The 16,444-nt window shown below is 41.1% G+C and overlaps 1 protein-coding gene across 7 annotated transcripts in view; it reads left to right on the top strand.

Annotated features, from left to right (window-relative positions):
• Positions 1-16,444, top strand: part of grm8a (glutamate receptor, metabotropic 8a) — a 315,548-nt gene that overhangs the window by 71,994 nt on the left and 227,110 nt on the right. The window lies entirely within an intron of this gene.

Raw genomic sequence — 16,444 nt, 5'->3', positions numbered from 1 at the left:
TGTAGATATGAATAAGGCACATAAAGTATCAGTGAAGGAGTATTTCTAAACAGATTAAGGGCCTGTGTCCCCTACAAGCTTTTTTTTTGTTAGTCACTGGTGCTAATTGTCGCAAGGCAATTAAAGTTGTCCTGTGGCACTTGAGCTTACCTTGGTAGTGACCATTAAATCTGTTTTAAGTTGCTCTGTATGATTAATATTTTATTTGAGGAAATTTTAAAAACAGAACATGAGAAGAAAAACATGTCCTAGCATTAGCAACAGCTCTAGACCTGGAAATTGTTCCCTTAAAAACACATGGATCAGTTTCTCCTTTGCCATAGTAGTTGACCAAAAGATGAACTATTTGGAGCTGGTGTTGTAGTCAAGACCACATTAACCAAGACCAAGACATGTCCGAGACCAGAGTGCACAGAGACCAAGACAAGACCAAGACATTTAGGGATCAAGACCGAGTCAAGACCAAGACCAAGGCAGGGCAAGACCAAGACAAGACCATATATATCAATGAATCAATATATCAATTCTGTTTATTTTATTTAAGTTTGCTTTGAAAACTATTGACAGCAACAAACAAGGTTTGGTTTTGTCTTTGTTGCCTTTCTTTTGACTCCTTAAGTTTGTTTTTTGTTCTTATCACAGTAATGACAGGGACACAGAGTGCATCAGTGGTGGTCTCAACCGGTCTTGATATAAAATACGGAGTCCGCCAGTCCGAGACCGGGACAAGACCGAGTAAAAATGCTTTCGATTCTGAGACAAGACCGAGACCTGAAATAAGTGGCCTCGAGACCAAGACCAGTCTTGAGTACTACAACACTAGACAGCGTTGAGAGCAGTGGTTAAAGACAGCTAACACAGAGGGCATTTTTTTCACCTATAGGACGGACTTCCTCTTCTGTTCCTCCTCATTCATTCAGACATACATGATTCAGCTCCGACTTCCTGTCTGGCCTATTCCCATACACAGACTCACCCCTCATTAATTTCCTAATTCTCCCAGCCGCATGTCTCCGGGGAGCCCACCACCAACCAAGCTCCTTCTCCCACCAGGTGATTAAGACTCTCTCTGGTGAAGCTTGGGTGCTCTGCTTCGAGGAGAGCTGCATGGAGAAAGACCCTCCTCTGCTGCTGGTGTTACATTTGAATTCATGGTGTGGCTTTGTCTTTTGTGGTTTAGCTGAGATTAGAGACATGTTGCTTAATGGCAGAAGGTGGTGCTGTACAAATGTGATAATTTTAGGCTTGATGGATTCCTTGTTGCCTGTTTTTATTGCATTCTGCAGAGCTACCCTTGTGAGCAGATTTGAATTGTCTTTGTCTGTGTATCACTGAGAGCCAACTGTCCTCTCTCTGCGGTGTTCCCCTGTATCAGCTCCATACTTCCTGTGTCTCACACTGAGGGCTGTGTGCCAAAGGGATATCCAGCTTTTGCCAGCTCAGTGACCAGTCAGTTATTGGTCATTCACCATGGGGTTATCCCTGAACATGCACAAACACACACACACACAAACACAAACAAGCCAACCACAGGGTCCTATAGGAGGTGCAGAAACACAGAGAGGAAACAAACGCATTCAGTGCAGCGGGATGCACCTCACAAAGAGCAGATTTTCTTTTCCCAGCAATGAATATGTGCTACATATGTGTGTGTGGGTGTTTGTGTTTGGGGAAGCACTGTGGTTTGTCACACTGCAGTGCGACTGTTGTGTCATCACAAACAGTGTCAGTGCTGGCGAGAATTTCTCCAGTATCCTGCCACATTCTGCTGTAATTGTCTTTCCAATTGGTGCACTATCAGTTTGAGCCTCGGTGTGTTTTATGCGATGTGTGTGGGGTGTGTAAAATCTCTTCACAGCAGTTTTAAATAAGAGGAAAATCCAATATAAATATCGTCTTCAGCACAGCTCTCTCTAGCTGTAGGATGGGAAAACAGACAAATAAATTTGAAAGCAAAACAAGAGCCAATGCATCCTAATACCTGCCCTGAGTAGCCAGCAAACACACACACACATACACACGCACACATTCATACACACCCATTCGCTCTCCCATTCCCTGTTGTCTGCCAGCCTGCCGGCAGAAGTGTTTGTCTGCAAAGGAAATGGAATTTGATGATGAAAGTACCCTTGAAGCAGAGACACACACACACACACACACACACACACACACACACACACACACACACACACACACACACACACACACACACACACACACTCACACTAACACACACACTCACACTAACACACACACAGCTCCTAAATTTCACTGACATGGCAATATGACAGAAAATGTGTTTTTTCCTCTGCGTGGCGGCAGGCATCAGCGGCCGGGCTCTCGGAGAGATGAGTGATTGAAGGATAGAAGCGCTGGTGGAGGAGGGATGCTGCTACAACAGATATTGAGAAAGAGAGAGCGGATAAGAGATATGAGTAGAAAGAAAACAGGGAGAACAGGGGGAACGAATGGAGTGGCTTGACAGCAGAACGCTAGGAAGGGAAATTGGGGAGGTCAAAAGGATAAGTTTAAAGAAGAGAGAAAGCATTTTGAGAGCGAGGAACTGAAAGAGGAAGAGGAGCTAATAAGAGATGAAGGGTGTGAGATAAAGAGGGTGGTTAGAGAGAAGAGGGAGAGCTTTACAATGGTCATACTGAAGTGCAACAAATGAAAAGAAATGCTGTGTTTGCTTTAGTTGCAAAACTTGCTATCGCAGAATGTGCTTGGATCTGCAACAAGAACACAGTGCAGATAGTTGTCTTTCACAAACTCTACAGAAAGGATCTGAGAAAGTAGCACCATGACATTGCTTTTGCAGGGTTTGGATTAGCCCAAGTGCAAATATAAATAACAGTGTCATGCTTAAAATTGAGGATTTTGGGCGAGTTAGCTCAATTAGTGGATGTCTCTCTAAGCTATGTCATTCAGAAGTGATGAACTACTGTTTCTATGATAGTCTACAGATGTTTTACAAGGAATATATCCCAGTTGATGTGTAGTGTTTCACCCACAATGATGTGACTTGGAGTGTTGGGATGATTTAGGATATTTGCTGGACATTTTTATAGTTTTTTGGAGCTGTATTGACCATAGGTCAATCAATAACAAGATTTAATATTAGCAGATGAATCAGTCAAATACATAACAATAAGCATCAGCTGCAAATAATTAATCAATCAATCAATCAATCAATCAATCAATCAATCAATCAATCAATCATTATCTGTGTAGTACCAAATCACAACAAACATTATCAACAAAACGTTAAGATGCTTTTACAAACAGCAGCTCTAGACTGTACTCTATGTTAAATTATAAACAAAGAACATGAAGACAGGATAAGATCCAGTCCCATTTTACAGGCAGGACTCTGTCTGATCTCATCTTAATCCACCATGAGTAGAGCACTTTGTGGTATTTAGCGAATTACAGTGGCAAGGAAATACTTCCTTTAACAGGCAGAGACCTTGAGCAGAACCAGAGTCATGTTAGACAGCCATTGACTGACATAGTTAATGTGCTGTTATGAATAGGTATTACAAGGTATTTGAACATATCTCAACAGCAGTTCAAGTAAAGAATCTTTGTTTTTAGAGTCAGGTGTCACACTTTTTTTCAAAGTTGGGTTACATCCTTAGTTTTGAGGGGGCATGTCTAGTACCCACTTGAGTTCTGCTTCTCTGGCCTACATTGCCTAAGGTTGTAAACATCTATTAGCAAGACTTTTTCCAACCATTACACTGCACTTTTTGTGCACCTAGATTAATCCCCACAGATTCATCCTCACAATACAACACTTGAGTAAGGCTGTGTAATCCAAAGACAGCACCCCTCCAGGGTTACAATGAGACAGGTCCTCTTAATGCTCGGATCACTGAGTGGTAATAACACATTGTGCCAAAGGCAGACCTTTCCCCCTCAGCTGGAGGATTACACTCTGTATGTCAAGATCAAACTGTAGGTGGACAAGGTGATGTCCTAGAGGTGTGTAAGACCTTAAGGCTGCGTGGATTATCTAGGGTTTGAGTTATATAGGTGTAATCGTCACACTCTAAACCTCCCCCGACTCGTTTCATTTCTGTTCATCATCATTTCTCACTCTTCCCCTGAACAGCCCTTAGATGAACCTTCCTATATTGATCAATAATGCACGGTTGCCTTTTTTCCTGTTAAGGTGGAGGCAATAAAAAGAGCCCATTATAAGATGTAATAAGATGTAAGTGTTACTGCAGGGAGACTAAAAGAAAATGGAGGCTAAGCTTTTGGGCAAAGAGGGGTGGAGTCCAAGAGAGGAGTGCTTGAGGAGACACTAACCAAAAGAAAACGACGGATGATAAAAGAAAGCAATACACACATACACACAGAGGCATTCAGGGGACAGGGGGTTTTATTTTGTACTCCGTCATCAAACTGTAACGGCTGCTGGCTTAGCCCAACTTTCCACAGATGCATGTGTTTATCTTCTGTCTCTGTCCCTTTATCCCTTCTTCCACTTCTCCACCACCTTGTGTCTCCTCTATCAACCTTTCTCTGTCTCTTTTATGTCTGTTTTTCCATTTTTACTCACCTTCTTCTTTCCCTTAAGCAATCAAAAGCAGTCCCCCTCCCAAAATGATCATTTTTAGATACATTTTCAAAGAGTTTGATTGTGAAATTAATCTCAGGGAATCCTGAAATCCTAAAACCCTGTAATCCAACTAAATCTCTCCGTGTGCCTGTCCTAATGTGTAAAGGATTCATAGATTTACTCCAATGAGTAAAATCAATAAGGGATAATTGCACTTCCCTCCCTTTACCTCATCAAACAAAATTACTGCTGCCTAATTCTCCGACCACCCCTGTTTCAAAGTGAGTATACGCCGCCACCGTTCGCTTTCTCATCAATGACGGTATCAGCAGTCACTCTACCTTTGGCGCACCCAATTATGAGTGTCAGCTTCAATTAGCTGAGACAACACACTTATTGATCAGAGTCCGCCAGCCGTTTGCATACAGACAGCCTCCTCTTCAGAGGTCACACGACAAACATCACAGCAGCCTGAATTAGATACGACTGCAACACAGCTGTAGACACATTAAGTTTACATATGTAGCAAATAGTATCTGAAGCATGCTGGAAAGACAGGATCTTTGACACTGGAAGCACATAATGACCCTTTGAGCTGTGCATGGATACCTGTAATGTTGGTTTTGCCTTCTGTGACAAGATACTCTGCAAAGTTTGGATCTATGGGGAAGCTTTGGATCCACTGATTCAGGTTCATTGAGAAACTATGAAGGGGAGGGACTGAGGAAATGTATAGCAGACTGCAGAATTTAGAATGCAGGAAGGCAAAATGGACATATGGGGAAGCGCTAACATTGCTCGACAGCCACACTGACGAGGCTGCCTGCAGTGTCTGCAGACATCATTTGTTTAATTCCGTTAATTTGCCTTGTGAGCGCTGACTGAAGCCATGTCCATGTTTTTTACAGTCTCTGGCCCAAACCTAAGGTAAGGCAAGGCAAGGCAAATTTATTTATAAAGCGCATTTCAGCAACAAGGCAATTCAAAGTGCTTTACATAAAATGATCAATACAGTTAAAAATCAGTTAAACAGTAAAAGACATTTAAATGTGATTAAAAATAGTCATTCAAAATCATAAAATCATATTAGATTGAAACCTAGACACCTGTTCTGTTTGAACCACTGTAAATGATTATTACATGTCAAAAAATCTTGAAATATGAATGTTTGTCAAAACACATTAAAACCTAATCAGATCTCACTAATTCAATATTGAAAATCTGTCTGTGTCATTTTGGATGGTTAACCAGATGTTGCATATTGAATGTTGCTGACTTGACCACAGTACAACCCTGAAGCCAAAGTGGTGTGTAGATCATCATCACTCAGCTTGAACCACAGACCAAATATCCAATATGACAAGATGGAAGTGATCAAGGTTTCATTAGCAGGAAAAGGCAGTACAGTTGAAAACTCCAGAAATATCTAAATTACATCTACACAAAAGTACTAGTGAAGATTATTCAAGGTGTCCCCACTGTTAAGTCTCACCTGTCCATGAAAACTACACCCTCCGGCAACACAAAACCCACATACACACACACACACACACACACACACACACACCTTCTTCCCACTCCCTCCTTCCTCCGCCATCGCTCTCTAGAGGTCAGTAGCATCCTGCAATCCTCTCTAGATCAATAGGTCATGTCATTATGCCGCTGGTGAAGTTTCAACCACGACCCGGCAAAACCTCTCAGGACCATCTCTGCACACTAATGACCAAATTACACACACACACACACACACACACACACACACACACACACACACACACACACACACACACACACACACACACACACACACACACACACACACACACACACACACACACACACACACACAGTAAACTTAAGTCCACTGTTTTGTAACATTTCCTGTATTAATGTTCATTTTTCTGGTGGAGTTCATGACGGGTCATACTTATGAAAACATATGAAGATGACGACACTGACAGCTCTGGGAATCAACAGTTACCAAGGGACATGCAATTTTAAAAAGGTCCTCCCTGAGCACACTGCGTTCACAGTGTCAGGTAACATGAGTCTGTGCTGTACACACAAATAGAAGTTCTGATTCATGTTGCGTACATGTGAACATAGCGAGTAAACAGAACAATCTGGCATTCAAATATGGGCGAATAAGGAGAGCAAAAGATAATGTATAATTGTGTCTGGTGTAGGGGTGGGAATCAAAAACCGGATCTGACTTAGAACCGGTTCCAATTTATCAATTCCATTGGAATTGTACACCTCAAATGTTATTGATTCTTCTTAACGATTCATTTCCCAGCCCGACATCACCTCACGTCACGTCACGTCGTGGTATGTTGCATTATGTCAAACACTCTACTACGCAGAACCCCTTGGTGCAAATACCTCAAACATGCTGAAGCATTTGTCGACTCAGCCTCGACGCTTGGGGTTCAAGTCGGGCCGAAGTGGAGAAGGGTTCCATGTGAACATGTCTGGTCGGCGAGCTGAACCCCTGCCTACTTCTCCCCATTCGGAGTCGGGACGCTTTCCCTCAGGCTCAAGGGTCCACGTCCGGACACATGAACCGAAAATGAGGCACCGAGAGTGGGTAAAATACCTCCCAGATGACCTCTGGATGGAAAAGTGTTTTTCCTCTCCAAATTAAAAGTCTTTTCATCCAGGTGCAAGGGACCACATCTGGACTCACGTGTCCGAGAATGAGGTCAACCTATTGTTCAGTATGTTCAAGTTGAATATGTTCATGTTCAGTCTTGTGCAGACATAATTTTGGAAAAAATAAAATGGTTCCTTTTGGTGCAGAAGACTGTGTAGAACTGCTTTTTTTCCCCTCAAAAAAATACTCAGGAATCGTTAGGAGAATTGATAAGGAATTGGATTGATAATCAGAATTGACAATGGCATTGACATTGATAAAATCTTATCTATTCCCACCCTTAGTCTGGTGTGAACACAATATAACAGAGGAGTGGATGTCCAATCTTGAACGTGTGCTGTAAAACGGGCTCAAGCTTCAACAATAAACAACCAAACACATATGGTTAGAGCAACATTATCACATAAAACATCCACACAGAGACAGCCTGGCCTTATTTGACACCACTATAGTTCTAAAACGTTTCAGGCTTTAAAGAGAAACAGCCACTCAGAAGACTGATGGGTATTGGACAACAAAAGTCCTTACAAAACTAAGTTGAAAAAAGGGAAATTGGCAATAAGAAGGATGTCTGAGAGAAACAAAGCCTTTAAATCCATCTTGCCTTTAAGACTGTTGTGTTTCGTCCCCGCATTGTAGCTTTGACATCAGCTACATTTTGAAGAATAGATTCGCCGCTGTATTCTCTGATTTGATTTTATTATGTGGTAGCTGTAAAGACTTCAAGATCTAGTGAGTCAAGTCCCTGGAAATGAATGAATATTGTACATAAACGTTCATGAAAAATTCAGATTTTCAGTGAAGGAGGCAGAGGCAAAAAAAAAAAACAAAGCAAGAAAGCATCGTGCGAGACAGAAGTCCTGCGTGCTTTGCCTCTGTGTGTTGTGGATGTTTTGCTTTTTAAAAGGTGTTTGAGCGCCCTCCCTGGAGCACTGTGAGGTTAGAGGGGTTTCTGCGAGGGAAATCACCAGCCAGGCTGAACTAATGGCCCCAGACAGGGAGGAAAGAGGCTGTGAGATGTTGAGAGAGGTTGAGAGGGGGCAACTAGAGGCAAAATGGGGGCAGGAGGGGTGGGAGATGCACGCGGATGTACAAGGTGGATGGATGGATTGACGCAAAGATTGTGAGCACTAAGTGGGTTTGAGAATGTAGAAATGACAAATCAAGAGGGAAGGAAGATGCATGACAACAAAGACCTGGAAGATGAGTAGGAGGAGGAGGGGGGGGGGTTTGTGAGAGACGCAGGAGTGATCAGTTTGGCAGTTTGTTAGCAAAGATGGGGTAAAAGGATTTGTGTGGGAGAGAAAGTTTCAGTCATTGAAATTCCAGGAAGGATTTTGCATCTTGCGGCATCATGCATCAGCTTGCATGAGGAAGCAGGACAGAAATCAGTCCACCCACTGTGCCCCTCAGTTCACTATGAGAAGCGTTCGCCTGTCATCTTCCAGTCCTACTCTGCTTTACGCAACTTTCACCTCTTCTTTCATGCTCTTTCTTTTACTTCTCTATCACTGTCTGCATAACCTCCCCTTCCTCTCTCTCTCTCTCTCTTTGTGTGTCTCACTTTTTCTGCTGTATGAACACATTTTTTTTGCACTGTGTTTGACAGTCAGCTCTGATGACACAGCGACCTCTGATCTGCCTCTAGACCTGAGGGGGATAATCCTGCATATCTGTGCATGTTGGCGGGGTCTGAACATGTCTATCCTTTGAAACATGTGTGGCTGTTTGTGTATGCGCGACACTTGCTGAGTCTGTTTCGTGTCACATCAATCACCTTGCCGCTGTGTCAGCTGAACGAGCTCCCAGTCTGTGTCCTTTTGAACCATATCTCAGGAAAAATATCACTTAGGTTTCTAATATTTGGTGAAATGTACTGTTTATTCTGTCTTAAAAGTAGCACTGTTGGTATTAGAGATATCTACCAACTTAAATCAATCTATGTAGAATAAACAAAGGGCCTACAATGTCACCTTGATCAATCAAACTTTCTGGTATGTAGCACTTACCTGCACTTGACTTTACTGGAAACTGTCTGTTCAGCATCTGTGAGATGATATGGCTTGCCCTTTTGTTGGATCGAAATGAATGAGCTGATCTACATTATTGATTTTCTTGTCTTCAGACTATTGCTAGCTTAAAATAATACATCAATTTAAGTTATTTCCACATCCTTCCTGCTATTTCATAATATTGTAGTCCAACAATGCCATGCCTTCTTACACTGGTTTCACATGTCACCCATGTTTTGTAATTATTGTGAGACATCATCTGTAATTGTACATGTCATGAATATTTTGATATATTGACATTTTTCGAAATGTGTTTATACTCGGGCTGTCAAGTTATTGAATTTCTAATTGTGATGAATTGCTGGATTTTTATAATGAATCACAGTAGGCAACATAATCCATTATTTTTGCATTTAAACAGTTTTTAAATCCATGTTAATAATGCAAAGCACCTCTCACCAGTGTAGCTTAATCTGATTACTCACTAACATCCAGTGATTCCTGGTTAATGCAGCAGCAGTCACACTCTTCAGGAATTCCAGTTGGGTTGCTTTCTCTGTTTAGTGTGAAACTATTGTTCCCTACAACAGTAAGGCATATGTCTGGTCTCATTAGGGTGTCCTTTAGATTTCAGTCTTTCACAATGTTGACTGGCCTGTAGTTAGTTATCACCACAATCAGCAAGTGCAGAAGTTAATTTCTTCCATTTAGTGTCATCCACAATTCTGTTGCTATTCAACCACTCCAAAACATTGTTTCGCCTGCTTTTGTGATGTGGCTGCCCCCTGACACCAGTCTGATTAGCTGCACCTGTATGCTTAGTTCATTTGAGGCTGCTACTCACTGACACCAGTCTGATTAGCTGCACCTGTATGCTCAGTTCATGTGATGCTGCTACTCGCTGACACCAGTCTGATTAGCTGCACCTGTATGCTTAGTTCATTTGACGCTGCTACTCACTGACACCAGTCTGATTAGCTGCACCTGTATGCTTAGTTCATGTGATGCTGCTACTCACTGACACCAGTCTGATTAGCTGCACCTGTATGCTTAGTTCATTTGACGCTGCTACTCACTGACACCAGTCTGATTAGCTGCACCTGTATGCTTAGTTCATGTGATGCTGCTACTCACTGACACCAGTCTGATTAGCTGCACCTGTATGCTTAGTTCATGTGATGCTGCTGCCCACTGACATGATGCTGATTAGCTGCACCTGTATGCTTAGCTCATGTGATGCGGCTGCCCACTCACACCAGTCTGATTAGCTGCACCTGTATGCTTAACTCGTTGTGGTTGCTCAAACTCAAAGTTCTTCAGTTAATTCAGTTTAATACAAAGTGTATATTACTTTTGACTTGTTAACTGAGTTTTTCTCAAGTCCAACCTACCACTCAAAAGAACAGCAGTGTCTTTACTTTCCTTCAACTGTGAGGGAAAATAATCAGCATTGTTTTAACCCTAGTTCACACATAAACTGGCCAAGGGAAACATTTGATTCAGCTGAATCAAATGGAGAAAAGAGACTTTCAATGCTGCTGTTGCCATCTAGAGTCCTATTCCTTGGTTTGCCATGTTGCCAGTAATGGCCACAAATCCAGACTCAATAGATAAACAGCCAAATCTTTAAATCTGTTTTCCATTGTATTGCCAAACTGTCTCACTCCAACACCACTGCAGATGTCTACTCCATATGGACACCAGCACTATAAGCCTTTAGCCATGGCAGATTCATCTTTAAATTTTAAAAATGCAGCAGGTGTTGACGATGAATCCCTTCAATAAATCAGCCAAACTAGCTCCAATTTCCAAACTCAAACTGCTAGATGTTTTAGAAAAGGCAGCACATATCTGACAGCAGTGTCTCTGAATGCTTTACGCTGCCTGACACTGCAGTGACATTGTTTTTGTCTGTATGTCCTACAATGTGTGTGGGTTATTCTTGAGCTTTTCTCACAACTGCACTTTCTGTCGTGATCTGCCCTTAAGGACAGCAGCATGAAAAGAACTGATGTAGTCGAGCTCTGTGCATTTGAGTGTGCATATGCACCAGCGTATACTCTGTCCATCGGCCATCCTTAAGCGTTTATACTCTGTATCTTGTATTTCATCCTCTGTCATTGTCTGTTCTTTCTCAGAAGCAGATAGAGCTGTAGAAGGACTGCCAGATGTAAGGCTGCAGGCACAGATCTTTGTCACTCAGTCCCCTGTCGAGCTCTCTTTATGTTGCTCTCAGTCTCTGTCTTATCCCTTCAACTCTCTCCCTCATACTATCTGTTTTTTTGTTGTCTTGCTATTGTTCAAAAATTGATTCCCAAAAGCTGCATACGAGCAACATTACTTTGAAGTTAGTGTGTTCCAAAAGAGGACTTGGAATTTGTGCTTTTCTTGGTATTTTTCCATTTCAATCTATTTTAGTGAGCAGTGGAGAAGAACATGCTTGTCAAATTATCAGAATCTGTAAGTGGGGGGCTGGTTTTTAGCAAAAAATGTCTTCTGGTTTCCATTTATTTTGCATTTGTTGTTCAACTAGTATTGACACATATCAGTAGGACACAGTCTGTATGGAGAGCAAAAGCAGGCTAAACTCAGCAACATGATGACATCCCATCTCCCTTTGGCCGTAATGTGATGACAGCATTACGGCCTTTATTCATAGAGGAGAGGACAGTGGATAGTGTAAGAAGGTGGGAGAGAGTGGGGGAATGACATGCGGGAAAGAAGCCGCAGGCTGGATTCGAACCCAGGCCAATTGCTTCGCAACTTAACCATTAGGCCAAATCCGCGCCCCAAATATGTTTTCTGCATGTCACTGCAGCTCACTGTTCTCTTGCAAATAATTTAACCAAGGCCACAAACCTGCGTTTTCAAATTCTAAGAATTTTTCAGAATTGATCGATCTGACCTTTTCTTAACAAATTTCCATTTTAAAAGTTATTTTCTTGTCAAGGATGAACCTAGCAAAGCTTACATTTGTCCCTTTTTACAAATCTGCACCAAGATATTGGAAGAAACAACTGATAGTTGTAAGTAAATCATTTTTTGTTCTCATACTGCTGTAGTGAGACAGTGAAGCCTCTGTGTAGCTTACCATTTACAGTGAAACTGAGACTCACCACAAATAGGTGAATGCAGGCTACTTCAGGGAATATTATGAATCAAGAAAATGATGGTGTGAAATTTGCAGACATATCTGGAGAGATTTATTCTGCATTACTTTTGATCTAAACACTTCTTAAAACTTTCAACTATGTAGTGCTGTAGAAGGAAGTCTTGAATGGGAGTCATTTATCACACACTGCTGGCTGCTGCGGGATGCCGGAAAAGTTGGCCATCGTTCCCACAGGCATATATAGTTACAAGAGCATCGCCAAGGGATTTTGTGATTGATTTAACAGTCATATTATATTTTTACAGACTAGATCTTACACTGAAGTTGCCTTGGACTGGCCTCATATTAACACTACTTGTCTTTTAAACTGATCTCATCTGAAAACAAACTGAGACAGCCAGTGCAGCTTGATGCCAATTCAGTACTCCTGCCTTTAAGTCTTTGTACCCTCTCATCCTGCCAATATATCAGTGGTAGCCAGAAGTACATTATTGGCAGAGATATTACATGCCTGACTAAATCCCCTTTTCAAGCCACAAATATTGACCTACAGCGTTACAAACTGAACCAGAAAATTAATGTTTTACCCACTCTCAAATCTGACCTGCTCTTAAAAAATGATTGCAGATTATTTCCAGCTGAAGTGTCCCAGAGGGAGATGCAAAGCTCTTTCGCTGCACTAATGACATTTTCCTGCCTGTTTTAGCCCCATCTAACATCATGATTAAGTCAACAGTATGTCCACCTGCATAAAGCATTAACCCTCCAACACATCACATCTAAAACTAACAAAATATCTTAAGCGTTGTTGCACTTTCAGGAGTGGACGCTTTGATTGTACCTCTTCCCTAAAAGCCATCACAGCTTAGGCCTGTGTAATTAACTAGCCAGACAGATTAGTGGGCTGACAAAGTAAGCTGAGTCTCACCCACAAATTGGTCCTGTAATTTGGAGCCATTGCAGTTCCACTACTTACCTCTCCTATGTTTCACTTTTTTTCCATCATCACAGTAAATCTTAATGGCATTTTTATACCTTTAGAAACAGTCAGACGTCTGTGTGTTTTGACAGACTGTGACTGACAGCCAAAGCATGCCAACTCACAGGGGGGTCAAAGAAAGAACTATTGTTTTTTTTTTCTCATTTAATTGCTATATAATAGGAAAAACAGCGTTGTTATTCAGTGCTTTTATATGATCACTGTATCCCTAGTATAGTATGACAAAGATGTTATTGAAAAGAAGTCAGGAAGGTGTCAGAATACGTATGAGGACATATTTACTTTACTTTCTAACTTGCTGTGACATTTCAAAGTGCATGTACCTGTCTGTTTGAGGCCATGAAACCTGTGAACATCACTTCAACTTTAAATACACACAGCACCAGCAGGAAATACAATATTTATAGCCAAGCTGTGAGATGGTTGATAATTAATTTGTAAAGATGCCTTCCTGTTTCTTTTTTTAACAACTGGAATACCTGTGGTTAGAGCACAGGTTATGAAATGAAGCGTAATCATTATTGTATACATGTCACAATAGTGTTTGTCAAAGCTCACCGATGGTAATAGCAGCAGGTCCAGCAAGTGCTGAGCTTTTTTTAAACACATTCTCATTTCTTCTCATCAGGCTAGTCTTGTTTGATGTATCTAACTTTCTGTGACGTTCTCTCTGACATATCTCACTTCCTGTTTCAACTTTTCTTTATTATGTCAGCATCTTACATAATCACTTTAAGTATTCATAAGTCCTAAATATTCAATGTAAAGAGGAAAGTTTGTTCTGCTGTGTCACTTCACAAGAGAGTCAGCCAAAGCCTTGAAATAAACACTGTCTCTCGTGGATAAGTTACTAAATCAGATCCTGACACCTTTTTTAAAACCCAGATCTTTTAATATGCAGTCTTCAAAATTTCAGTCAACGTTTTTTTTTCTTATAAGGGATTAGTAAACAACTTTGGGCATCCAGTCCTATTTGATCCTTCTTTCCTCTTCCTCATTTTTGCATTCACACCATCTGTCTCTCAGATGTACTTCATACAGCATTCCCGCAAGCCCCTCTTTCCTCCCTCCTTTGTGAAGGACTTTTGCTTCGACAAAATATTCACGACTTTGGGGAAAAGAATCAAAAGCACGGCACGCCTTGTTATTTTTTTCTAAAAATAACCCAGTCATGCTGATGAACTGCTTGTGATGCAGAGAACTTACCCATGTGTATGAACATGTCCTGTTTCTGCGTGGTGGTACACGAGGTCCATGTGATCAAAGCACATGAGTGTGCATAGGGACCATCTGCAGGTGTAAGACAGACACACAGGAACATACAGTACCTGGTTGACATTGCTGCAGGAACCTAATGAAGGAGAGGGAACTTTGTCTTGGCCTTCATGCAACCTTGTGAGTTGCTTTGTTGTCTCCCTTTGGCAACCTTACCATCTGCTGCACATGGTGCTCTGTTAAAGTCTGAAGACAGGGCTCCATGCTGCTCATCTACACAAACTGAGTCCATTCAGATTTCATGAGGTTTTCCCTGTTATGTACAGAAGTCTTAAAAACACACCACATACAAGGTTTTTGTGCTTTATTATGTTAATTTGGAATTTTATGATAAACGTATGCTCACTTGAATTTGATGCCAGCAACATGTTTCAAACTGTTGGGACTGAGGCATGTTTACCATTGTGTTGCATCACCTCCTCTTTTAACCACACTCTGCAAACATTTGGGAACTCAGGAGACCAGTTTCTGGAGTTTTGAAAGTGAAATGTTGTCCCTTTGTTGTCTGATATAGGATTTCCACTGTTCAACAGTTTAGCAGCTCCCTTGTTGTATTGTTTTCATGATGCATCAAATACTTTCAAAGGTGATAAGTCAGGACTGCAGGCAGGCCAGGTTGGAACCTGGACTTTTCTACTTCAGAGCCATGATGTTGTAAGATGTGCAGAATTTGGTTTGGCATTGTCTTGCTGAAATATCTAAGGTCTTCACTAAAGAAATATTTGTTGGTTGGATTTGTATGTTGCTCTCAAACCTGTACATATTGTCCAGCATTAATGGGGCCTTCCTTGATGTGTAAGCTACCCATGCCATGTTCATGGACACCTGTCTTTAAAAGTTGTGTAATGTTAAACAAAAAAAAAAAACACCTGGAGGAACATCTCCTAGCTTATTAGGTTAATTTGCAACAGGTTAGGGACATGAGTGGTTTCAAAAAAGGCATTCCAGAGAGGCTGAGTCTGTCAGATGTAAAGATGGCAAAAGGTTTATGTGAGAGACTGTGTGAGAAAATAGTTAAACTATCCTAGATTAATGTTCCTGAGCATGAAATTGCAAATAATTTGAGGCGTTCATCATCTACAGTATAAGTTTAAAAGATCCAGAGAATCTGCAAAAACCTCTGTACAAAAGAGACAAGGTCAAAACCAAGACCCAAACATCTCCAGAGTGTCATTTAGTTAAGAGCTGACACAATGGCAAACATGTTGTTGTCCCATTTTTTAAATAAATTTGTTGTTGGCATCATATTTAAAATTAGCATTTATTTTTCATTAGATAGTATTTGTTTTAGTTTCAACATATAATGCAATAGAAAAAAACTTTTTTTCAACTAAATATAGACTTTCTGGGGCGCTGGTTGCCTAGCGGTCTAGGTGCCCCACATACAGAGGCTACAGTCCTCGTCGCAGGGGTCACCGGGTCGATTCCCAGGCGGTCGACCATTTCCTGCATGTCTTCCCCCACTCTCTACTCCCCACATTTCCTGTCTCTCTTCAGCTGTCCTATCAAATAAAGGCAAAAAAGGCAAAAATATAACTTTACAAAAAAATATATATATAGACTTTCTATGATTTATTTTACAGTGTCCCAACTTGGAATTGGGTTTGTACATTCAACATATATTTTCAAGTTTCTTAAACATAGACTAAATTCAAAGTTTGAAATCTGTACAATTCTCTACTAACTGCAGAAAACTCCATGAAGCAATCCTTATCAGAAGATACATTGATCCAACTTTAAATCTGAAACACAGATCAAATATATTTTTTCCAAACATGGTTTCTGTTAGTTGGTTCTTCTGCTCAATTATTTCTTAATGTTAATT

Source organism: Notolabrus celidotus, chromosome 21, assembly GCF_009762535.1.
Source record: "Notolabrus celidotus isolate fNotCel1 chromosome 21, fNotCel1.pri, whole genome shotgun sequence".
Classification (NCBI taxonomy): domain Eukaryota; kingdom Metazoa; phylum Chordata; class Actinopteri; order Labriformes; family Labridae; genus Notolabrus; species Notolabrus celidotus.
The sequence above is the reverse complement of the archived record's forward strand: the minus strand, read 5'-3'. Positions and strand labels throughout refer to the sequence as shown.